We start from the raw sequence: 26,367 nt of genomic DNA on the forward strand, positions 1-26,367 counted from the left end.
GTGGCTTTTAATACGCACACTCCCACTGAGGTCCCCCGAATGGGAGAGACCAGAGGAAAACAGTGTCTGCCCAGGAACCATGGTAGTGTGGCCTGAGAGGGGTCAGGCAGACAAGGGACACTGTGAAACCAACATAAAGATAAGTTACCTGGACTGCAGCTGGAGGAGTGGGTGCTCAGTCCAGCCAGGACCCAGACAAACGTACAGGAGCCTCACAGAGCTGCCCTCCAAGCGGGCAGGAGGCTGGCGCCTTCACCCCCGTTCCCATGCCCCACAGATGCCCAGGCCGAGCCTGAGCTCCCAGGAGACCGCTCACTACAACGGTACCTGAAATCCGAGCTGACCCAGGGCATTTGACTCCACAGGCTTCTGCTGCAAAACATATCACACGTTTCACCGTATCTAATTTTTTTCTTGGTTTCCAAGAAGCTAACTGCTGAACTGAATCCTCAATCAAAGCAAATATCTTACTTTCTGCTTCCTCTTCCTACATTTTAAAGAATCTTTTCTTTTTTTTTTTAAATTTTAACCTTACCTACATCTCCTTTCTTAGATGCCACCTTAAAAATCTTTGCAAATAGATGGGGCCTAAGGTATAAATAAATCAACAGAAATATGTGAATTAAAATTTTGATTCAAGCAACTTTTCCGCAAGTTCATGAAAACCCTTGAGATCCTTGAGAAAGACAGCAGGGAGGAGCACAAAACCAGGTCTAGGAATTACTGCTGTACGGCCGGCAAATGAAAAACGTCAACAGTGACAAATGGCCACATCACACACACACTCTGTAAGGTTATTTTTAAACTTCTCTTCTCCCTGAAGCAAGCTGATGCAGTTTTCTTTTCTTTTCTTTTCTCTCTCTCTCTCTTTTTTTTTATGAGTTGTATTCCACTCTTAATTCACCAAAGTGAGGTTGAGAAGCCCACTGCTGACGTCAGCCTGAGGCAGGTAAGGCCCCGCATGAAAGGCTGCCAGACCCCAGCCAGAAGGAGCCGCACCAGCACCACATTGATGGGTGGGGGTGTGTGTGTGGGGGGTAGGCAGCTGGTCATCCACATACCTCCCTGACACCGGGCTGGCCTGCAGGTGCAGACATGGCCGAGACATCGCCTGTGACTTGAGAATGCACGTCCAGTGGATGCTAACAGAATCACATTCCACCTGGCGATGGACGGTCAGAGTTGCCTCCCCGTTGGTAAACCAGATCGATCATTCTGCAATTCCATCATTGACTTAGTGAACCTTCAAGGAGACTCTGTGTGCCGAGCACTGTGTTGAGTGCTGGATACATAAAGATGATGAAGACAGAATTCCTGTTCTCTAGGAAGGAGCTCATGGATTTGGACTGGACCTCTCAACTCTGACATTCTCCAGTTCTGTGACAGTCTTGGCAAGGACCCCATAGGACAAAGTGACTTCCAGGGAAGGAAGCATGCGGGGACAGAGCGTCCATTCTTGAGAAAGAGGTGATACAGAAAAACAGAGAGCCCTGAAGTGTCCCTCCTCTCTCCCTCAATCTGATCCAACCCTCCTCTCCCTGGAGAAAACAGACGGTCAGCAACAAGGCCACATGTCTGTCAGCTGGAGGGAGGGAGGGGATTTCGCCTCTCAGAAGCCCTCGTTCTGCCCTGGTTGCCTAGTGGAAAAACACTGGAAATCTGGTGGGAGGTGATTTGATTTCCCTGCCTAGTTGTGATGCAATTATGATGCTATGATGCAGAGGGGCCGGAACACTCTCACAGGGAAGCAGAAAGAAAGAGTCCTTTTATCTTCGTAGGTACCATTCTGCAGATGGAGTGTAGCACCAACACCCGGGTCTATTTTAGAGAATGTTCTCCTTGTGGATTTTCAGAACTAGATTAAGAAACGAAAAGAAGAGGGCCTGAGAGGTAAAGGTGGGAGGAGCCTGAAGGACTTGGGCTGGGCATCATCTTTCAGGAGAGTCCTTGGGAAAAGCCTTCTCCACCACAGCTCCCCAGAAACTCTGAATGTTCAGTAATTCAGTGCTTGAAAAAAAGGCTTTGTGAAGGCAGGGACAGAAAAACCAAAATCTAAGCTTTCAGAATTCTCTCACCGTGGACAGATGATCAGAAATGAATTTGAAGTGTCTCTGAAATGATGATGTAAATCATCAAAAGAGGTGATTGTGCAAATGTGGAATCTCCCATCACACAAGGTGATGGACTATCAGAACTAGAAGGCAGTGTAAAGGTCAGTAAATCCACCTCCTTGTTGCACAGACAGTGAAACCAGAGTCCAGAGGACTGTAAGAGGCTGGCTTGCCAGGAGCCCCAGGCCCACAGGGACAGTGACCTGTGACAGCACTGGTGAAGGCAGACGGCCTATGTAAGCATGGACAGCTCAGACTCGGAGCAGCCACCAGGAGGCAACTGACCAACCAAAGCCTGCACGTCCCCCAGTGCCTCTAGTTTACAAACGGGCACCAGCACCCACCAGAATGTCTGAGCCAGAACCCTGGGTGGCACCCTTTACCCCATGTCACCCTCAGCCTCCTCCTCAACTCCCCCTCCCTAAATTTCACCCCATCCCAGGTTTTCATGTTTTCACTCCTCTCCAATCTAATCCCCATCATGCAGCCAACTTGACCTTCCTAAAATGAAAAACCAGGGATTTTCATGCAGAATAAAGAACAAATGCCTTTGTGTGGTTTCAGAGGTGCTCCCAGTCTGACCCTTACCCTGCCCACCTTGGCGCCCTGGACTGGACTCTCCCAGTTCCCTGAAGCACCTCAGCCACTCCCCACGCAGCTCCCTTTACCTAAGGTGTACTTTCTTCTCAGTCAACTCCTACTTGTCTTCCAGTAAGTCACCTTTCCCTGATGCCTTCCCTGATTACTCCTAGTTGAGTTCAAGGGCCTCTCTGATGTGTTTACAGAGCCCTTCATCACAATACTAATCCATTACTTGCTTACGTGAATGTCTCCCCCTTGTACTAGAAGCTCCGTGATGGGGAAGACTTATTTCTGTCTCTTCAGATCCTAAAACACTGGCACACAATAGATGTTTGCTGGGAAAGGATGACTGACTGACTGGAAGGCTAAATGAATGAATGAATGAAAGCCACCACTTACACTGAAAGATTAGTAGAGCTGCCTTGTCCCATGGCCAACAAAGAAATCCAAATGCAAGCTGAGTCTTTTTAATTCTCTTGGAAAGTAAAAGGGCAGCTCGATCATAAAAATGAAATAAAAATTTTCATCTTTAAAAAGTGACTTTATAACGTATCTGTCAGCACTTACGTGTGTTCCATTCTGGAAAAAAATATTGCTTGGGGGAAAGGTGGTAGGCTACAGGCAGACAGGGATGGCATTAAAAGATGTCTCCTTCCATGAAAAACAGAGTTTAGCACATACACTGATGTCTACACTTACACTGCAGCCATATACCTACTCCTACCCTTTTTTTTGATAATGGTTTTATCTACACATAATTCACAAATTATACAATCAACCCATGTAAAGTATAAAATGTAATGGTCTTTAGTATATTTACAGATACTGTGTAGGTATCACCAATCAACTTTAGAGCATTTTCATTACCTCGAAAAGAAACCCAGTACCCTTGAGCTATCATTCCCACAAACCTCCCCAACCCAACCACCCCAGCCCTGAGCAACTACTTTGGCCTATTCTGGACATTTCATATAAACAGAAGCATATAAAATGTGGTCTTTTGTGACTTGCTCCTTTCATTCAGCATAATGTTTTCAAGGTTCACCCATGTTGTAGCATATGTCAATACTTCATTCCTTTTTAATGGCCAAGTAGTATTTGCCCTTATGTGGATATGCCACATTTTGCTTATCCACTCATCAATTGATGGATATTTGGGTTGTTTCCACCTTGTGCCTATTTGAGTAATGCTGCTATGAACACTCATGTACAAGTTTTTGGGTGGTCATACATTTTTCAATCTTTTGGGCATATACCTAGGGGTAGAAAGGCCGGGTTCCATGGTAACTCTATGTTTAACTTTTTGAGGAACTGTTTTCCAAAGTGACCACACCATTTTACATTCCCATCAGCAGTGTGTGAAGGTTCCAATTTCTCTATATCCTCGCCAACACTTGTATTGACTTTTTGATTATAGTCATCCTAGTAGGTGTGCAGTGGTATCTCACTATGGTTTTGATTTCTTGATGACTGATGACTAATAATGTCAAGCATCTTTTCGTGCTTTTTGGCCATTTGTATATCTCCCCTACCTTTGTATCAGGCTCAGCAAATGCTCAGTATAAATAGCCAAGACATGGAAATAACCCAGGTGCCAAAAAACAGATGACTTGAAAAATATATATATATAATTGAATCACTTTCCTGTATACCTGAAACTGATACAATATTGTAAATTAATTATACTTCAAATTTAAAAATACTCAGTGTAATACACTTTTCCCAGGACTTCTGGTAGATCTCTGGGTCCCTCTCTGAGGAATGTCGGGTACAGCTCCAGCAGCCCCCCAATGGGGAGGACTCACCCACTAGCACCTTTAGAGATGACTGTGGAGCTGACTTTGAAGGTGCAATGATTCAACTCAACTGACAGGGGACTGTGCAGCCTGCTCTCTTCTAGAAACTGCAGGTGGGGCGGGGCTGGGCTGGGCATGAAAGGTACAGAGATGAGTGAGGGTAGTACTTGCTTGCTTTCAAAAACTTTATAGTCGAAGATGACTGGATAAAGAAGATGTGGTACATTTATACAATGGAATACTATTTAGCCATAAAAATGACAACATAACACCATTTGCAGCAACATGGATGTCCCTGGAGAATGTCATTCTAAGTGAAGTAACCCAGAAAGAGAAAGAAAAATACCATATGAGATCACTAATAAGTGGAATCTAAAAAAAAAGGACATAAATACAAAATAGAAACTCATAGACATAGAATACAAACTTGTGGTTGCCAAGGGGGAGGGGGTGGGAAGGGACAGACTGGGAGTTCATAATTTGTAGACTGACAGGCATATGTAGAATAGATAAATAAGATTATACTGTATAGCACAGGGAAATATATACAAGATCTGGTGGTAGCTCACAGTGAAAAAAACATGACAATGAATATATGTATGTTCACGTATAACTGAAAAATTGTGCTCTACACTGGAAATTGACACAACATTATAAAAGGACTATAACACAATTAAAAAACTGTAAAAAATAAACAAAAACCAAAAAACTTTATAGTCGAGCTGTGGTGACACCAGAGCTATAGGCAAAGAGTTTCAGGAGCAAAGGGCAAGGAAGATGTACTTCCAGCTTAGGGGTGGTATGTTTGTAGATCAGGGAAGGCTTCGTGGAAGTAGTTGTGTTTGAACTCAGCTTACAAAGCAAGCAGCTGGAGCTGGGGAAAGCCAAGGAACAGCAAGTGAAAAAGCCTTGGAGGAAGAGGAGAACGGAGGCAACAGGCAATCCAGAGGGGTTGGACTCAGGCCAGCACCTTTGAGAATCTGAAAAGATGCACCCAGACCCATACCCAGCTCACTGTGCATAAAGCTTCAGGGCATGGAGAAGGGAGTGGAGGGAAATGGGTCTGAAAGATCAGGTTGAAGCAGATCAAAAGGGGACTTCTCACCATTACCACGTGTGGCTTTGTCCTAAAGGCCACAAGGAAGGACGGCAGGCAGAACCTTCCATGGTGGCAGGTTCCCCAAGGATCTGAGCAGCTCAGGACTTGCAAATGCAATGCCACAGCCAAGGCCTGCAAGGTCTGCAAGCAGCATATTTGGGCGCCTCTCTCCATGATGCCATCCGGCCCCACCCCCTGCAGCCTGCCCTTAGCAATGGACCACGCAAGTGCTCTCCCTTATGCTGACCTGTTCTACCAGCCTGTTCCCCCTCCAGGGCTGGGAGCAGCAGCCTCTCTCTGGCACAAGCATCCTAACTGCCAAAGCTCTGACCTCCATGTTGTTCAATCATCCTAGAATCAGAACCAGAACCAGCTGGAGAAAGTTTCTCTCACCCTCCTCTTCCCCATCCCCACTCATTTCCAAACACACATGGTCTTTGCCCATGAAAGGGCCATGCAGGCTGCTGCCAGCAGGACACATGCTCTGACTTGATCATCTACCATGCAGGTGGGTTTTTCAGTCCTAGCTCCACATTCTCATCAGCACCTTGCAAGCCAGGGCAGGCCTTGGCTTTGCAGCTAGCTGTCCCAGAGCAAACGAGACATATAGCATTTGGACAGCTATCGTAGGGCTATTTCTGCAACTGCAGCAAAATGCACACATCAGCAGTCATGAAGGATGGCTTGGAATCTGCTGCAGCAGGAGAATGCATTTCCAGAAAGTCCCCACTCATAGGACACTTTCCCCACCCTCTTTCCTCCACAGTGGTTACAAGTCAACGACGCAGTGACAGTTCAGACTGAGAGGTGAGCAGCTTCTGAGCAGACTGTTCTCTTTGCAGGAGCTGCATGGGGCTGGGCTGTCAGAGCAGCCAGAAGATGACAAAACTCTATGGTAAGCGTTTGCCAGCGGCCCGGCACATCAAGCTATTTTCACTACACAGGATACATGCTATGACATGACACAGTAAAAAGAACACTGGAACATTCTTGAGGCCTGGCTCCTCCATTTTCTGGTTTTGTGACCTTGGGCAAATTCTGTAAATTAGGGACACTATCCCTCCTGGCTCTCCTCTAAGAGGCTCAGGGAGTAGATGTGGTAATAAAGAAGTCCAGGCAGGTGGTCAGCTTTGGGGAGGACCAACAGGAAGATCCTGGAAGCCGGCCAGCAAGACTGCAGGCAGCCAGGCAGGGCCTCACTCCTAAAGAACCAAGGAACCCAGTAGGGCTGAGGCAGCAGGAACTCAGAGCCGGGGGCAGGGCTGAAGCCTGGCTGTCAAGCGGGAGACTACAGGCTGAGGGCCTGCCTGGTGCTGGTGGAGCCATGTCTGCACCCCTATCCTGTAGGGCCCAGGTGGGAAGGAGTCAGAGTTGGGCTGGAAAGGGCCCAACACGCCCATCACATGGCCCCCGGGCCAGCCCACAGAGGGGATGAGCACACATGCCAACACTGGGGTTTTTAAAAACCGGCTGGCTTCAGTTTCCCTCTCCCCGCCACGCAGCCCCTGTGCTCCAGCCCCTCTCCCTCAGTCCTAAACCCAGCCAGGCCCTTCCCTGCCTGTCCTCACTCTGGCTCTTCTTTCTGCTGATAATGGCCTTTCTATAGTCTTAGCCTCAGGACCTCTCTCCCACCCCAGCCCCGTCAGAGTCCTTGACCTCAGTACCCCTGAGGGCAGCTGGTCTGCATCTGACTCCTTTCTGCGTGCCCAGTGCGGCCTCGACAGAGCAGACCCCAGACACCAGTGATAAACTTCATTATTATTTCAACTTTAAGGAAAAGGAAATGAACCACAGGGGCCCTCAGTCCCTGCCGGGTGACCACACACTCCAGGGTCAGAGCAGCAGCCTGGAGAGCCGGGTTCAACACTGGGGCCCCAGGGAATGGGGCAGCCTCCCCTACAGGTTAGTGAGGGGATGGCTGTAAAACCCGGAATGCTGGGCAGCTGATTCCTGGGGACCACTGCCAGTGCCTGCCCTCAATTCCTGCTTAAACAGATCCAACAGCACTGGACACAATGCTTTTTTCTCATCCGCTCAGAAATGCACACCCCCTAGGAAACAGATTCTTGCAGGCAGATAAGCATACTGAGTCATTTCCAGGAGAGCACTCCTTCTTTAGGGGCTGGACAATCACAAAGAGGGACCCCCCTGGGGCCCAACCCGCACACCCAGGGACCAAGGGCAGAATGGTGATCAGGAGCAGTGCCCAGGTCTGAACCCTGGCTCCACATTTACAGGCTGTGACACCTTGGGCGTGAGTTTTGCCTGTCTGCACCTCTACTTCCTCACCTGTAAAATGGGGACAGAAACAACACTGACCTCATGGAGCTGGATAATTAAACATCCAAGCACTGTGAATGGTGCTTGGAACATGACACACATTTGTTAAGTATGAGTTATTATTGTTATTACAAAGTATATTTCATCATTAATTTAAACTGCAACAGAGGAAAATAAAGTTTGGGAGGCACGAATGACATTGGCTTTGCTGGGGAGTTGATATAGAGCTTTCTTGATGCACCAAGTCAGCGCCGAAGAGCCAAGGAGTGATGCCACAATTTCATTCCTCATTTACTCGGAGGTTTATAGCTGATGCCCACCATCCAGTAGACCCCAATGAAGCTGGATTCTTAATGTCTAATAATTTAATAATCTTTCAGAAATGTCTGTAGTACTTTAGGGTTTCTGCAGATCTTCAAACAACTCGGTGAGACACACAATATGATTCTCATTTTACCACTGAAGAAAGTGAAGGAAGACTGAATTCAGTTTGATTCATTTCACGCATAACTCTCTATCAAAACCGATGAACTGGATTTTCTAGTTAACAAGAGCACAAGGAGTGACATTCTGCAAACCGAATCTTCCGGTTACTTGAATTCTGACGAAACAGAACCTTACACCATCTTTTTGGGGTGGAGGTGGTGGGCAGGTGCACACACCAACATGGTCACAGCAGCCTGATGGAACGGGGATGGTGCAGATAAGGAATCAGGCAGATCAAGGAGCGTGAAATGGGGAGAGAGAGGCAGCTGAAGCTTGAAATGTACCTCTTGCTAAACAGAAAGGTGGCGCCAGGCTGTGCAGCGCTGAGGAGGACTGGAAAATTAATGTTTCCAGAATGAGACCTGAGTCACAGCAGCCACACCTGTGGGTGGGCAGCTCAGCCAGCTCTGTGGAGGGAGAGGGAGGGTGGGACCTTCCTCCCAAAGTAGGAAGGAAAAATGTTGGTGCATCCAGTAGGTGCCCAAGAGTTCTGGAAGGACTGTAGGCAAACAAGTGACTGAAGCCTGGAGAAACTAACCCTGCCGGGCTCTAAAAGAATGTGTCAGCACCTCAAAAATCAGATTTTCAGCCTCTCGGGTAATAGTGTTCTGTATTTTAATCACCTCTGCTAGGAAGACCCACCACAGGGAGAGGATCGGCATTCAACGCCTCTCGCACACACATTCTTGACCGACAGTCGCCATGCTGCGTTGCATATTTTGGCACATCTGCTTTACTTATTTCACAAATACTCACATAGCACTTGTACCAAGTGTTGTTGTAGGCACCAGACAAATATTAATTTGTTCCATCCTCACAGCCCCGCTTCTATCCATGAAGAAGGTAGTGTTTTACAGATGATGCCCCAGGCACACTGAGGTCAGGTGGCCAGCTTTCAAGGTTACGTAGGCAGTCAGTAGCAGAGCCAGATTCAAACCCCGTCCAGTCCGGGCCCTTAATCGCTCCTCTACGCTGCCTCATTAGTATCACCTGCAGCCCAGCTCGCAGAGAGAAGAAGGAAATGACCTGCTTCCCCAACCCAAGAGGCTGGGCCCTTCCTCCCAGCAAATGCTGGGACCCCCACCCCCTAGAACCTCCTGGCAGGCCACGCACACAGCCCTGAATGCCAGGACAGAACAAGAGCTCGCTCCACACCAGAACACCCTGTGTGGGAAGCTCTAGTGTTTCAAAATGCCTAGAGATGAGCCCAGATGTATAGCAGAGACATTTAGGGGTTCAGTTCATTTTTACCCCAATATAAAATTTAAGCTAACTTTTAGGTGATGGTAGAAGCAGTATGGTCTCAAAGCAGCCCTAGAGAAATCCCCCAAAGCTGCCACTGATGCGCCCCATGGCCATGAAGTCCAGGAAGCTCCAGGGAGCTGTGAAAATGCACTGTCCTCACCTGGCAGGAACCCCAGAAGGTGCAAACCGCCCCCCTCAGGGCAGCAGGAAGAAGCAGCGGCTCTTTAGGACAGTGTCGTTTGGGAAAGTGACAGAAGGTGCTCGTCCCTGCTTGAAGCTGCTAACATCTACCTCACCCTGGCTCTGTGGCTTGAGATGGCCAAGCCAGCGCACCAATCGGGAGAAATGACACACCACAGAGAAACTGTTTTTTCCTTAAAGTGGAGAATACAAGTAAGGAGCGGAGAGCAAGAGAAGGTGGTCTGTGTAGCCACGTCTGGGAAAGGGAAGTCCCTCCAGGCAGCTCCCAACAAATGCAAACATTTCCTCCAGACCCTGGCTGTCCCAAAGCTTTCCTCTTCTGTCACTTTCTTCTTTGAACAGCCCCAGACATCCTGAAAACCTTACTGCTACCTGGGCCCAGAATAAGAACGTGACCCCTGCTGAGCACTACGCCCCTGAGCTGCATGCACAGGGCAGGGGCTCAGGGAAGGCCTAGGGAACTGGGGCCCATGGGAAATCTGCTCACACATCTGTGTCCCTCAGCAGACAGCTGTCCTCAGGAGGCTGCAAGGGACTCAGGGAAAGCTATACACTAGAACATTGGCTTCCCAGGTGAGAAATGTGTGCCCACAGAGCTCTGCTCCCGAGAGGCTTCCTTCCTGCCTCTTGGGGCCTGCACCAGGAAGGAAGGCTTTTCCACCCACATTTCCAACTTGCTGATGTTCAGAAATGGAACGCCTTTCCTTGGGGGAGGGAGAAGGGCTGTGTGTGAGGGAAGGGCTATTAACCACTCAGAAGGTGACTCAGAGGAAATGAGAGCTTCTCTGCACATCTGAATATCTGAAGGACTTTTGTGGGGAAGAGCATACATGCGTGCGTGCGTGCGCGCACACACACGCGTGCGCGCGCGTAGTGGAATAGTACCCAGCCATAAAAAAAGAATGAAATAATGCCATTTGCAGCAACACGGATGGACCTAGAGATTATCATACTAAGTAAGTCAAAGACAAATATCATACAATATCACTTACATGTGGAAACTTTAAAAATGATACAAATGAACTTATTTACAAAAGAGACTCAGACATAGAAAAACAAACTTATGGTTACCCAAGCGGGAAAGGGGGGGATAAGTAAGGAATTTGGGATTAACATATAAAAATTACCATATATAAAATAAATAAAATCCTGCTGTATAGCACAAGTACATCCATTACCTTATAATTACCTATAATGAAAAATAATATGAACAGGATATATATGTGCATAACCGAGTCACTATGCTGTACACCAGAAACTAATACAACGTTGTCAATCAACTATACTTCAGTTAAAAAAGACACCCACAGTAACCCTTTCCTATTATCTTAGGTGGGTCATGGATGAGGAATGGATGGATGGAGGGAGGGAAGGAAAGAAGGAAAAAAAAGAAAACATTACCCTAATGATTCTAATGGTAAAAGAAGTTTAATCCAACTCAAGTTGCAGACATCATAAAAACGAAGCCCATGCTCTCTAATAACTAAAAACGTTCCCTCTCTGGTATAAAAGCTGTGAGTGGCCTGACTGGACACAATTCACACTAAAACCTATACCACTGAGATGCCTACAAAATCAAAAACCCCAAGAAACAGATTGAGAGCAGCCATCCCCAAGTCTCCTTAATTACACACTCATAGCATCCATCGCCAGGGACATCCCTGGGCTGTGAGGCAAAGTGAGAAAACCACTTTTGCCAGAGGGACCCATACAAGTTGGAGCAGAAATCCAGCCTTTGCCAAAGATGACAGAGGAGGGAGGACAGTCTACACAGGGCTCAGACACTAAGGAGGAACTTGAGTGCTCTTAAATGTTTCAATGGAAAGACTGTAATTGTCTTTAACATGCAAGTAAGTAGACTCTTCCATGGGTATCTGTAGGGGATTGGTTCTAGGACCTCTCTGAATGCCAAAATCTGTGGATGCTTAAGTTCTTTATGTAAAATGGCAGAGTATTTGCATATAACCTACATACATCCTGCCACATACTTCAAATCATCTCTAGATTACTTATAGTACTGAATACACAGTAAATACTATGTAAATAATTATAAATACAATGTAAATACTATGTAAATAGTTGCCAGTGTGGGGCAAATTCAATTTTTGCTTTTTGGAACTCTGGATTTTTTTTTTTTTAATCTGTGGTTGGTTGAATCACGGATGTGGAATTCATGGATATGGGAAGTGGGGTGGGCAATTGTATATGCTGTAAATGGAAAAAAAAAAAAAGGTGGGGGAGCACTAAGGCTGCAAAATGGCTGGGCATGAGGCTGCAAAACCTCTCCAGATCTGCTGTTTCGTAATTCAGGAAATAGAGGGCAGGGTCTAGGAATCATCCACCTAGGACCTCAGGCAGAGAGAGGACAGGCAGGGCACCGAGGCGAGGGACCCGAGTCCTAGACCTGACCAAGTGACTGAGCAACCCTGGGCAAATCTAACCCATACCCCCATAATCAGTCTCTTCTGCAAAACGGGTATAAAACTATCTGCCTTCCTACTTTGCTGAACTAGTATGAGGAGTAAATGCAAAACCAATCTGGACACAGCTGAGCACTGCTCACGCCTAAGGGACTGCGGCACTGTTAGAACAGCTGGCAGGAGCGAAGACGCTGCAGCAGGAAGCTCACAGCGCACGGCACACACCTGAGTTGCTGTCTGTGTGGCGGCATGTCTGTTCGAGTGCTGGGTCAGGAAAGGGCCCACGCAGAGGCTCAAGGAAGGTAATAGCTTATTCCACACCTCTGGATCAAAAGTTGCATGGGATGATAAGAGCTTCATCACAAGGGTCTGAATCCAGAAGACAGGTTCTCAAACTCAGAAATGACCCCAGGAAGCAAGTGTCTAGAAGGAGGTGAAGAGATTTCAACTTGGTCAAGTCCCATGAGGCTGTCCATAAGCTCAGCCTTAGCTGTAGCCACCCTGCACCATTCCACAGTGACAGCACACTGCGGTACCCATGCAGCGCAGAGAACGTGCTCAAATCAGCCAACTGGAGAAGCCAGGGCAGAGAAAGGGCCCTGAGGGGGAAGGAGAAAGTAAGGGACATCACTGGGCTGTGAGGAAAAGTGAGAAAACCACCTTCAGGGCACAGGGATGGAGCGGCACCCAGGGACAGGCACATTACAAGGAGAAGCTTGAAATGCTTTAATGCTGGTGCTTCAAAAACCCCTGACACCATCTGCTGTAAGCTGTTTTCAGTTTGTAATTTCCACAACACACATGGCTACTCATAGCTCCAGTCTGGTCAGTTTCTACACCTTTGCCATTGGACTTTCCACACTGGTCTTCTGCCCCATGGAATAGAAAAGCCAAGTCATGTTTCTCATCATGGCCAAGGGCAGGCAACTGGCCTGGAACCTCAAAGGCAGCTTCACATAAGGCAGGATGCAGCCTCTTCCTGCACAGCAGGCTCCTGTTCCAAGTCAGGACAAAGTCTTTCTGGCTTCAAAAGGTGGCCCGATCCCCCCTCCTGCCCTACAGCAGCCCCTCTGTGTTCTGGGACCATTATCCACTATTGACCAGCACCAAGGGAAGACTGGATTATGGAGGACAGGAAGCAGGGAGAGGGCAGGTCACTCACTGAGCACCCCTGAGCCTGGTGTTGTGTGATATGTATATGACATCACTTCATTCTCAACTGTTCATTGAGCACACACAGGACTAGGCCAGTGGAAAACACTGGCACAAACAGGGGAAAGAGAAGGCAGAAGTTCCAGCCTCAGAATCATCAGGCAGGCTTTTCCAAACACATCCTTTTACCTGCATTGTGACACTTGAGTCATGTTTCTCAAATATGGGCAGCAGAAATCCCTTTACAACCAATATGCTGGGCATATCCCCATTTCACAGATGAGGAAATTGAGGCTTTAAAAGGTTTAAATATGTTATGTAAAGTAATAAGACTAATAAGTGGTGGAATCAGGAATCTACCCCAGCTCTGTCTGACTTCAAGGTTGAATAATTTCCTATGTTCTGGTCTATCTAACAATGTAATAAAAGCACATATATTCCCAGAAAACTAAGTGATTTGGTTTTATCCCTATGGCTAAAGTTCAGTTCCCTCTACTTCCTCTTTTTTTTTCCCCCCTACTTCCTCTTGATTTCATGCTACTATCTGAAAATAATAACCAAGCCTTAAAACTCCAAGATGTTCTTAGAGAACCAGAGCTGGGAGGCGAGAGTGACAATGTTTCATTAGTCAAGGGCCCTGTCCTCAAAAAGTTCACAGCCTTGTCGGGGGAGGCACGCACACGCGCACGTACACACACACACACGAAGCATCTGCCGTCTAAGTTATGAGCTGCTGGATGATCTCAGGAGAGTTAGTGCGGAGGAGGGGGTGTTACAACTGGAAGCAAGGAGGCCCTAGGGGGCTCTCTGGAAATGGTGGCTTTTCACATGGGCCTTGAAGGATGAGTGGGGCAAACAGAAGAGCAGGATGGAGGGAAGGCGTCCTAGGCAGAGGGAAGGGCACCTCCAGAGGCCACACGTGCAGGTGGACACCTATTTGGGAGACAGTGGGGATTCAGCGCAGCTGAAACAACAGGTACAGGGAGATGGTGGGAGACAGGGAAGGTGAGGGGGGAGGGTGGGCAAACTGCAAAGGGACCGGTATGGCGGGCTAAGGAGTTTGGACTTGAGAATTAGTACAATGCCTAACATACAGCAGGAGCTCAAAAAAGTTTGTCAGAGTGAAGTTATCTGTTAATTTGGGGCCAGGGAGGACAGGGATGGGGTAGGCTGTCCCTTGGCTGCAGAGCACAGAGCTGTCAGTTATCCAAGAGACTGTGTCCAGTGTGAAATGAAACTGAAAGCCAAGTGGACAGTTAGTGGCAGAAAATGGTGTGCAGGGATGGAGAGGGAACCAGGGCATTGGGGTCAGAATGAGCAGCAGGAAGGAGGCAAGGCCTGGAGGTACCTCTGAGTTATAGAGATGGGACCACAGACACTTTTATAGGGGACTCAGCCCCTCAGCTGCAGGCGGGGCCAGTTTGTCCACACTGTGTATTCTTGACACCAGGGCCTGTGGCTCATCCACTGAGCCTGACACAGAGCAGACACTCGACAGATACATGTGGAATCCTTAACAGCTGAGCTGTCAGTCACCAAGTGAGTGCAGATGAGCTCAGATGTCCTGAGAGGAGAGGACACAGGCCACCTCCCAGAGATGCACACAAGAATGAAATGCTCAGCTCTCGTTAATTGCCTAAGGTCTGGATCTGGGGTGATTCCAGGGCCAGGCCTGGTGAAATCCTCAGCGGGAGTCTGAGTCTCCGCTCCGTTCCCTCCCAGAGCTGGGCTGTGATGGGCTGCGCTTCGCCCACATCCCTGGATGCTTTCTCCCAGACAAGGATCCCTCCTAGCTTCTGGAGATTCTGCTCCAGACGTAACACAAGCCCATCCAGGAGGCATAAGACGACATTTCCCGAGCCCTCCACCCTCGTCTAGGGAGACAAGCCCTCCTCTGTCTTTAGGCCATCTGGAGCACACAGAAGCACAGAGGTCAGCCTTTCCCAGTCACAGGCTGAAGGGGTGCAGCCCTGGTGAAATTCTGACGTGCAGCGAATGCGCACTAAAAGCAGCTCTTGGGAATTTTGAGACCAACCAAAAATCAATGGTGCAAACAAAGCATTTACGCTTTTGAGAAGCCATCCCCTCCCCTCCATTTCTTTCCCCTGACTCCTTCCACGTGGAATTATGGCCAAATCCCAGTGGTTAGTTCTTAAGTTAGTCTCTACGTAGCATGAGCACCATCCAACAGAGAAAGCCTTATCTTCGCATGCAATCCACAGCCAGTAACAGTTCACTGCTGACACGGGAAACCAGGAGAAGGGGGCAGGCCGGGTAAGAAGAATTCATAAGAGATGGGCTGCTATTCCTCTTCACCTTGGAAGTCCAGTCAAAAGCCAAATTCTGACCCAAGAATGGCCCAACATCCCCCTCCTGGGTCGAACAGATGGTGGGTCCAGATACACAGTCAACCTCAGCAGTATTTCTAACCCTAAATACATCAGCCTTTCACAGCTTCCTTCCTCCACATTATCCCGACCTCCAGTCCTCCCCCCGACCCTTCCCTGCTCTGCCACCTTGAATTTAGGGTGATAACACATTCTCAGGTGTCCTAGGACAGGCCTTACCCTTGTGGTCCTGGATAAGCATCCCCTCTTCACTCTCAAAGTGTTCTAGTTTAAACAATAAATAAATGGTGAAGTTAAATGGTCACCCCACCTATGCTGTACTTCCTCCAGGACTATTTCTCATGGTGTTTATCTTAATTACAACAGGCAGGCAGCTCTAGAAAGTGGAGTGTAACTCAGACTGCATCCATCTTCCTTCTTCCCTTCTCCCTCATCCTTTAAATTGTACCCCCCATCTTGTTCTGGAAGGATTTAGCTAGCAAATTGCCAGCATTCATCCTATAGAGAGCCACAAGCTTGCTATACAGGTGTACCCAAGTTTGGCTCAAAAATTCTATTAGTCAACTGAAAAAAAAAATCTAATTAGTTGTAAAGAAGGAGAAACCAATCAATTATCTAGGAGAAATAGGACTATTCGTGACTCTAAGGCCAGAGAGAAGAGTCTCCAGTTGGGCTGTCAAGGAGGCCCTTCTGCACGCCATTGACAATGTCCCAACGTCCCCACTTCCATGCCTGCGCAGAAGGCAAGGCTTGGGGGCTGGGGTCTCCGCGGACCAGCACTGCCCAGGCTTGTTCACCAGGCAGCACCGAAGAGACACAGCATGGGGGATGAGAAGCAGCAAAAACACAGGCCTATCCCCCTCCTTCCCCTCCCCTTGGGTTTCTCTCCTCCTTTCCTCCCGGTCTAGACCTTCAGTCTCCTAAAAGCACCTTTAGATACTGAGAGCAGTTCAAAGATGCTCTCATACACAGTAAAGTTAAAGTAGTCGCCCACTCTGATAAATGGTGGACCTGGGGATCTTTTTATTTTCTTCCAAAATTACATTTCTGGACCAGAATCACATTTGGCCTTGGCATTTTGTGATTAGGCAAGTCTGGGGTTAATAAGAAAAACATTTGATAGAATTTTAAATTACCAATTAAAAAATCAACTATTTTGAGTAATGGGAGAAAATATTTGAGAAAAACAAAGTTGGAGCACCCAGACTGTCTCTATCAGCCTCCAGGAACCAGCTGACCAAAGTCCTCAGAAGGTCCAGGCCAACTGGAAAAGGGCATTTGGTCAGCTTTTTGCCTCAATGAACTTTTAGACCCAAAATCTCAACCTGGCAGTTCTGGGGCTGAATCTGGTGCACCACTGTGCTGTGTGTGGCTGGCAGGCTGCTTTAATTGTCACTATTTTAAAATCAGGAGCTTCTACATTAACAACACAGATTTCTGGCTTCTTTAAGGGAAAAAAAAAAATCAGAACACTGGGCAACACTGGGCAAAATAAACAAGAATATTAAAAACATCAGTTAAGAACCAGGGCATAGATGGGTTTTTAATCAGCCGTTCTTCTTTCTCTGTCACAATCCATTTTTGAATCTCCAAAAACCTGTATTACTTCCTGGAGGCATTTGCCAAAATTAAACTGCTACAGGCTGGATCCTGAGCTTCTGAATCACAGATGATTCTTATACCTGTTACAAGATGTTCTGTTCATTGGGTGAACCTCTTTTCTTTTGAGAGCCTAACCAGATGTTCTCTTATTTTACGCTTCCTTTTAAAAAACCAATCAGCTATCTAATCCTGAGTATGACATGGCTTGTGGACTGGAGACCTGCCCTGGCCCGTGCAGGTGGCTGGCGGGCACCTGTACTCACAGCTAATCACGTGCAATCCAGACAATCCATTTACTCACACATCTCTCTCAGGTTCTGGCTGGCTGTTTCAGTCCCCTCTGCACTGACAAAGCCTCGAAGGCTCTCTCTACTCCTTTTATACAAAAGCGTATTGCTTGTTCACCTGTACGATGCCTTTAACCTTTGACAGGAGCTGAAAGGATGTGAGGTGTAAGTAGAGAGGTGGCCTGAAGGATCACTCTGTACTCCTCCCAAACCCTGCTGACATCTTGGCAGGAAGGCTGAAGAAACGTGGATGCCTCTCCTCTGCTTTGGTGATTCATTCTAAAAAGTCTGATTCATCTTTACGCCTTTACCTTGCTTAGATACTATCTTCCAGGCTGAGTGTTGAATAGTAATGAACTACAATTACATTTTTAGGAATGTGAAAACCTTGCTCGTTGCCGAGCCAAGTCAGAGTGCTAGAATTATACCTGCCTTCTTTACAGTTCCAAGTTCATGATTCTTGGGTCAAAGGGCATGAGATGGTCCTAGCAGTTAGGGAAGGGCTTCCCTTGCTTATAGTCTGTGCAGACACTGGGTTTCATTTTATTAAGGGAGAAAGTGTTTCCTTACAGGGCTCAAGAGGGGACCAAAGGGAACCGGAGAAGCAGCCAGATGCACTGGCACTCACTCCACGCTGCCCGACAGCAACGAGGCCCCATAAGCACCTCCACATTTCACATTTCTGAGAGTCCATCAGGACCAGCAAGCCTCAGAATGAGTGTTCATCTACAGAGGCAGGGACAGACAAATTTTTACATAGGCAGCAATTCTGGTTTCTCCTTTACAAACAGTGACAGAAAAGTTTCAAAGATGGGGACGCTGGGGATGGCTGGGTCCTGGATCAAATTGCTCCTACAGGCAGCTCCTTGAAGGGGCGGTGGCCAATCCTGCCACCCTCAAAACAGAAGACTATAGGAGTGCTCTATGATTGATATAGTAAATGGCTCGTTTAAAGAAGTCACCCAACTCTGCGGTAGGAGGTAAGGCATTCATTTCAAACTCAAGTTCACTTTAAAAGCTTGATATTTCCACAACAGCAGTTCTGCAACTAATCCAGAGGCAGAGGGCCTGGGCGCTGCATCTCCATTTCACTTAATCACCTGCAGAAATGCAGTCCTGCGGCTGAAGTGTGGACCGAGGTGGCCGAGAGGCCACACTGAAATACCCCTCATGCTAAGCTGGTCATGCTTAACTCAGCCCTCGTCACACACTGCTTGTCACAGAAAGCCCCTCTTATACATATGTCACTGTGGTTCAACTATGCTATTTGCCTTTTTTCACCAGAAAAGATCAATCTTTTGATCATCTATCAATCTTACAGATCAATCTTTTTTGCTGCCTAGATCACAGATGAGAGTCTTTCAATGAGATGTTTATTTGGCAAAGGAAACAAGCTGCAGTAATGCAAAGAAGGACAGTCCTCCTGGGCCCATCACCCTTTGCTGGGCCTCAGCTGGAGCACCTGCGCAGGCGCCCTCCCAGAGGAGCCATGTGAGGAGGCAGTCCCACCACCTCGGCTGCCAGCTTCCGGAGGATGGGGTCTAGTTTCTCTCTGCTGCTCAGCCAGGCCCACGGCAAAAGCCCACTGGGTGAGTTTTCTGTTTGTGCACAGAGCCAGGTCCACCCTTAGCCCACTTCCTGGAGGCTCTGCCAGGACAGCACAGCACAGCCCACAGCCCTTCCAAGAGACCTTCCAGAGCAAAGACAGAAGCGTGACGCGCACACACATCTTAGAATTCTGAGGCACAATGTGAAACTGAGGGTGACGGGGGCCACACAGTGAAGTTCCCAGATCCTGCAGACGCTTTGTGGCTCGTCCAAGGGAAGCCTCTAAACAGCAGCACAGACCTAGTGTTTGAGTCTTTACTGAGTTTCATCTGCCCTAGTTCCCTCACGCGTTAATCTCCTTGGAAGCAGGAATCACGCCTTCTACCTCATAATTCCTCAAAGCCCCTAATCCTGCGGCTCGCACATGATGAACAGAGTAAAACTCGAGACCAACAATGTTTGCTGTGGATTATCTTTAAAAGGAAGAAGTGAAAGCAATTTCTATTAGAACACGAGTGATGGGACTGTGGACCCTTACTTAACAGCTGGCCAAAACACTGTTGAGGAAGCAATGATTGAACAACTGTTCCTTCACATATTCAGCCAACACCTACTAAGTGCCTGCACGTGGTCTGCACACCCTAAAGAGAACATGCAACGTGGCCCCGCCCCACGCACTCACTCTTCCAAGGACGTCTGTGTCGGGTACTGTGCCAGGGGTCTTTTTCATTGACTCAGTATTGCCAGAGGACCCCTAATGCACAGGGTGACAGGAGAGCAGAAATGAGTTGTGTTTTCAGAGAAGGGACGCCCCTCACACGTCAACCAGGACCTCGTCTCAGCCTGAGCGCGGCCTTCGGGAGCCTCCCTGACTCCCGTGGCCTTCAGGTGACCTCGGGATGTTCACAGCTTCCCCGGGGACACAGTCATCAGAGAGGAAACAGTTTTACATTAACAGTAACACAGTTCTACTTGGGTTCTTCTGAATACAGCTTTTTGTTTTAAAATACATTTTCCCAGTGTTGTCATTAAAAAATAACAACCTTATAAAAGATATTTTTGCCTCTACCCTAGGGCGGGTATTTCTCTCCCCTTTTATTAGTGATTCCTGTTGGGGCCACACCACTGCCTCCAGGTCACACGAGCTATGCACACGAGCCAGCCCTGCCCTCTAGTTCCCAAGGAGTGAAGGAACACAAGGCTTCTCTGTCAGTCACTATTGGAAAAGGTGGCAGGCTTTGCTCTCTCTACTCAGATTTAACTCTAATAGAAACTGACAAGTTCAATCTTGGTTAATTTTTTAAAGAAAGATGAGAACAAGAGCCAAGAAGTTCATCCTCAGATGTCAGCGGGAAGAAGAAAATCTACTACCTTTCATCTCCAAGTCCTCTGCTTACTCATCCTGAAATGATGCCAGCGGCAGGGTTCCCTTAAAAAGCAGAGCTCCATGCCTAGCGAACAATGGACCTGAATTTATATGGGCTGTAAAGCCTTCCAGACACCGCTGTTCCATTAACATCCTGACATAAGACAATCTGGACAGGGATGGAAAACACTGCTTGGCTGAATGTTAGAGCTGTGTCTGTCTTCCTCCCTCAGACAAACTCAGTTCAGACTGGGGAACCTGAAAACAAAATGACACCATAGGTTCATACAACCTCCTCAGCTCCAAACCCAGCAACAGCACGCTGAATTGGGTTTTAGTTTTTTGTTTTTTTTTTTAATAATAGATTTTAAATGATACCTATCGATAAAATGGTGTGCTGTGTGGGTCTGATTCAAAATAATGGGGGCAGCAGGAGAGGAGAAGAGGAAAAGTGCATGGGAGGAGAGATAAAACAAGGTTGGCTAAGGGTTGATAATTATTGAAGCTCCATGAATGTTATACTACTGAAGCACCCAGAGCACTACGTGATTCGGTCTACCTTTGTCTATGTTACAAATTTTCCAAAATAAAAAGTAAAAAAAATTATATTGGGAGACTAGCAGTGTTAAATGAATATTGAGTTAGGTATAAGGATGGCCAAGATACACTTTAGTGAACAAAGATGCACAAGGGTATATAAAGTGAGTGCACTTACACCCACATGCACGCACACGCACAATTGACAAATCTGTAGAAAATTTCTGGAAAAATAATAATCCTTGTATATTGTTTGAGTTTTTAATGAAAATGTATTACTTTTATATAATAATGTTTTGAATTCAAGGAATGCAGCAGAGGAAAGGAAATAGTAGGGATGAAAAATGAGATGAACACTCCATGGACCAGAAATGGGACAGAAACCACACTGGAGATCAGAGCCAGAGTCCAGAAGCAGGTAGTGGCCAGAAGTTCGCCCTCTGTAGGGCCCTGGAATAGCCCAGGCTCCCAGCCAGGCTCCCAGTGTGAAATGGGACAGGCAGTTTGTCCTTCTCATGTCCCCCCCTCCCCCTCTTCTTTTCTTACTTCTCTGCTGCAGTCTTCTACATGCACTTCTTCTGCGTCCTTGAGCTCCTGAGGCACGTTAAAACTTCACTCCATTATTGTGGACTCATTGTTTTCTCCTTGTAATACTGTCAGTTTCTGTTCTGCAAATACCTTATATTGCTTAGGGTATGTGGTAAAAGTATAAAAACCAGCCTCTGTAGGTACTAAATTCATGATGGTGGTTTCCTCAGGGGAAGGAGGGGAACACAGCACCAACTCCCTAGCTGCAAGGAGTCCAGGAAATAGTCTCCAGCCTTTTTGTCTTCCATAAAGAGAGGCAGGCTTATATGACAGGAAATTCCTCAAACATAGGAAGGGGATTTCAGATGCTGAGAAGCCAAAATGTATCAGCACTATTTATGTTATCAGTTGCTCCAAACTTACATACCATAAGGACACTGGGGCTCAGAGGTTAAGGGACTTCCCTAGCGTCACAGAGCTAGTAAGTGGTTGAGCTGGGACAGGATAAAACTGCCACCAACAATAGGGAGTGCTGTTCTGCACCAGGCACATTGTCTAATTTAGCCTCCAATCCACTCCACAGTATATAGTATTATGCAGTGCTATGATCTCCAGGTCTCAGCTAAAGAAACGGAAGCTCAGAGAGGTCAAGATATTTGCCCAAACTCACAGAGCCGTGAGTGGCAGAGGTGGTGCCAGTCCACGCCCTCCACTCCTACCTCTGTGCTAGTCCCCACTTCCTTGCCAGCACCCCTGACAGCCCCACACTGGTTCCAGGAATGGGACAAGGGAGCCTGCAAATAAGCTGGACATTTTCATTTCAAGCATCTGGAAAGAGGCTAGGCTGGCACAAATGTGACCAATAAAAACCACGTGACCTAAAAAGGTGAAAGAGTGGACACTATTAAAATTCTCACCACAAAAGCAAATTCCTGCCTGGTGGCGTGTTATTAGCAGCTGACAGGATTAGCCTGCTGCTTCCACCTCGTGGTGGGTTTGGGCTCAAACCAGCACACAGCCGGCCTGCGGAGCCAAGGGAGAATGAACCACAAGCCATGGCCCCCGCCCTGCAGAGGGGTAGGTGAACCGCAGGCCTGGTCCTCACAGAGACTTGGAGGGCTGCCTCCCACCCTCCCACCCTCCCACCCTCTCGCTTGTCTCCTTCCCAAGCTTCACCTGCACACCCTCTGTTCCTGCTCACTCAAGGATCTTACAGAAAAGCCAGATCATTCTCTTCTGCTAAAAAGGAAGGGTTTTAACTCTTGGGTAGGGATAGAAATGCCACAGCTATTAGCAAGAAAGTAAAAGGAAAAAAATCAACAGGATACTCAGTTAAATTTAAATTTCATATAAGCAACAAATGCTTGTTTTGTGTAAGTATATCCCCATGCAATATTTGGGATATACTTACATAAAACAATTACTTGTAGTTTATCTGAAACTCGATTTAATTGGGTGTCCTGTATTTTAAATAGTAACCCTACATGGCTGGTGGTGGAATAGAGGAGGAGGTACACAGAAAAACGAATCATCTGGAAGAAAAAGCACAAAAAGGAGTGTGACAACTCAGGGAGAGAGAGAGGGAGGAAACGCTCTTTACCAAGGGTCTCTTTTACACTGGAAACTTCCACGTGCATTATTTCATTTGCGTTTTCCAGTAATTCTGTGCATCAGATATATTTATCCCCATTTATGAATCAAAACACAGAGGTTCAGAGAATAGGGTTAATTGCAAGTTGTCACACGGGTAATTCATGAAAGGTAGCACTGAAACCCACAGCTTCTGAGCATAACCCGAGTGCGATTTGTTCTACACATGGTTGCTCTGCCTGCTGATACACCTTTATAATTTTTACAGGTTGTACACAAAGTGGGTCCAATGGTTTTCTTTACTTTTCTAATACGTAAGGAAGTAAATTCCAAATCACATCCTGGAGTAACACATATTTGCAAAATACGGCTATTTATGGAGAGCACTCTATTTTTACAGAGAAAGCCCTAGACCCTTCTCTCCGTTTGGCCACTTATCTCAACTAACCACATTGCCAAAGAGGACCTGTTCAGTGCTCTAGTTCTCTCACAAAGAGGCAGAGAAAAGAGTCAAGACAGAAAGGACAATATTCCACCCAAGATGAACACTGCTCCCCAGTTCTCAGATGGTGAAGATCATGGCTTTTTGACTCAAGAGAACATTACAGGGACCCAAGAGAAAAAGGCTCCTCTCACCATCTCAGCATCCCATGAGCCATCAGTCTCCCGAAAACACAGTTGCTTTGGTGTTATGTTTGGAGGGGGGCAATTGTTTAAAAAAAAAAAAAGAAAGAAAGAAAAAAGCTATTTATCAAAAGGACAGTGGGAAATACTTTCTCCCCCAATCCCTCAAGCTTCTAACACTCATGGCACACAATCAAAGGGAAACAGCCATAAAAATGACTTAATACGTGACTTTTTTGAGGTACAGTAACTGTTAGACAAGTGGCTATAAAAATAACACAGCTGAGGAGGTCCAAATTTATTCCTGCTTAGTGAATCTCCAGATCAAAATGTGCTCCGTTAATCACTCAAGTTTTGCTTTTGTGCTGTTTTGTTTCTAAATTTTCCTTTCTTTTCACAGATGCTAGCAGATTCCACTGATGATAAATACCTTGCCTGGCTCACTGTCCACACTCTGAGAGACCACGTGGTGGTTGGGTCCCGAGGCCACGTGCTCGGGGAGCACTCAGGGAGGCGCAAGTACCCACAGAGGTGGCCAGATGGCCATGAGGTGCCCAAGCTACGATGGCCAAGTCCTCGGAGATGGGGCTGGGACTGTTCACCAGACAGCTGACTGTGCCTGCCCCTGCTCAGGCCCTGTTTCCTCACTCCCCTGCCTTCACCCCCTCTTCTGCTCCTCCCACCCCTCCCCACAAACACACGCACACCCGGCACAGGCTCCAAACTGGCAGACAACTAACACTCAATCTCTTGGGCCACTGGAGTCTCCAGTTTTCTTGTGGAAGATGGCAAAAAACCCAGTCCATTCTTGTGTGCCCCAGCCAGCACCACACTGTGTGTTCCCAGCCCCAGCCCAGACAGACGGCAAATATTCAAAGGCAATCACCAGAGCCGGTGGGACACAGATGAGCGCAAGGCGTCATTTACAGACTTAATTATTAGAGGCCTTTAGAAATATTTCAGCTGGAGAGGAAGGGAAGGGGGAAGAACACTTAAAGGCCTTTTAATTTCTGTTGATTCTGAGGGCACAAGCAAGATTTGGGGGACCTGCCAGCAGCCCTGCTGCAGGAGTCTCACCTTTCTCGCTGTACAGAATGATAACTAAAGAATCTGAAGGTGAGACAAACTCAGTTTCATTTTGGATCTAAAATCTTTCCAAGATTTCTTTTGAGAAGGCCAATTAATCTGATTTAAGTTTCACTGTTGGTATGATCCTGGACCTACAGAAAACATCAATTCTGGCCAATACCATTCAAATTAAGTGCGATCAGTTTTCCATTTCTATTACACGAGAAGATTCCAGACTACAGCTTGAAGGTCTCAGGGCTCTAACTGTACTTAATAGTAAGCCTGGTTTAAAGACCCCCGGGCACTGGCCCCACGGAGCAGTGAGGAACTCACCAGCCGACAGGCAGCCTCAGGATGAGGAAAGAGGATGCAGAAATGCTTGGGATCACAAATGCCAGCGCTGGAGGAGGGAGGTCTCAGAGCCCGGCTGCTCCCATTCTCACCTTGGGGAGCCCAGGCTCCATGAGGTGGCCAAGCTGGGATCTGCACATAGGACTTCAGACTCTCAGCTCGGTGCTCCTTCCATCTCCTCCCTTTGTTAAATCAGGAACCCCAGACATAAGACACCTTGCATGAAGGTAAGGGAAGGAGGCGGGGAGGCTGCTGTGAGTACAGCGGCAGGTGTTTGCCCAAACCTCCCCCCTCCGCTCTATGGCAGGGCAAGGGGCTCTACTCTGTGATCTAGGGCAACTAGTGAGAGGATTATGTAAGGAAGAACAGCCCACAAGGCCCAGGAGCTATCAACTCGTTCAGAGGCCTTGCAGGAATTTCCTGTTATGTGATCTGGGACTTCCAAATAACTACAACCAAGCTGAGGCTGTCAGTCTCCTCTCTCTTAGGGGAAATGCATGTTCTTGAGTCACTAGTTGCCTGTGCCCAAACTCTCCAAAGGCCGGGCTTAGCTCCAAGAATGCCCACAGGGAGCCAGCATGAGGGTCTGCGTGGAGAACAAAGAGTGGGCCAGCTCCAGGCTCTGGGTGAGCTATGGCTCTGCCCAGAGGAGGAGAGTCAGCAACGTGAAACTCTCCACGACCAGAGTCACAAAACCCGGCAGGTGCTTCTGCTCTTCCTTTTCTTTTTAATTTTTTTAAATTGTCAGACATCTATTACACACAAAGGAGCACACACACATGTACAGCCACTCAAGCCGAGCATGAAAGCACTGCAGCCCTTGGGAGGCAAACCCCCAGCCACGTCCGCCTCCCACCACCACTCCACCCGCGGCAGAGTGAGCTGTCATGTTGGCGTTTAGGAATCATCATTTCCTTAGTTTTCTTGTATTTTTTAACCACTTGTGTATACTTTCCTGAAGAGTACAGTTCAGTTTTGCCCATCAGTGCATGTAGCCAGGGTCTGTACATTTTTAACTTTATATAGTACTCAACTGGATAAATATATCTTATTTATCTATTCTGCTGTCTGTGAGCACTGAAGCTGTTTCAGTTTGGGCTACTACAAACAATGCCATAATGAATACTCTCGAACGCATCTCCTGGT

At 47.4% G+C, this 26,367-nt stretch overlaps 1 protein-coding gene across 1 annotated transcript in view; it reads right to left on the reverse strand.

Annotated features, from left to right (window-relative positions):
* The window catches only part of XXYLT1 (xyloside xylosyltransferase 1), a 161,032-nt gene that overhangs the window by 45,954 nt on the left and 88,711 nt on the right, over positions 1-26,367 (reverse strand). The gene's annotated exons all lie outside the window — the stretch shown is intronic.

The sequence above is a fragment of the Camelus dromedarius genome, chromosome 2 (genome assembly GCF_036321535.1).
Source record: "Camelus dromedarius isolate mCamDro1 chromosome 2, mCamDro1.pat, whole genome shotgun sequence".
NCBI lineage: Eukaryota > Metazoa > Chordata > Mammalia > Artiodactyla > Camelidae > Camelus > Camelus dromedarius.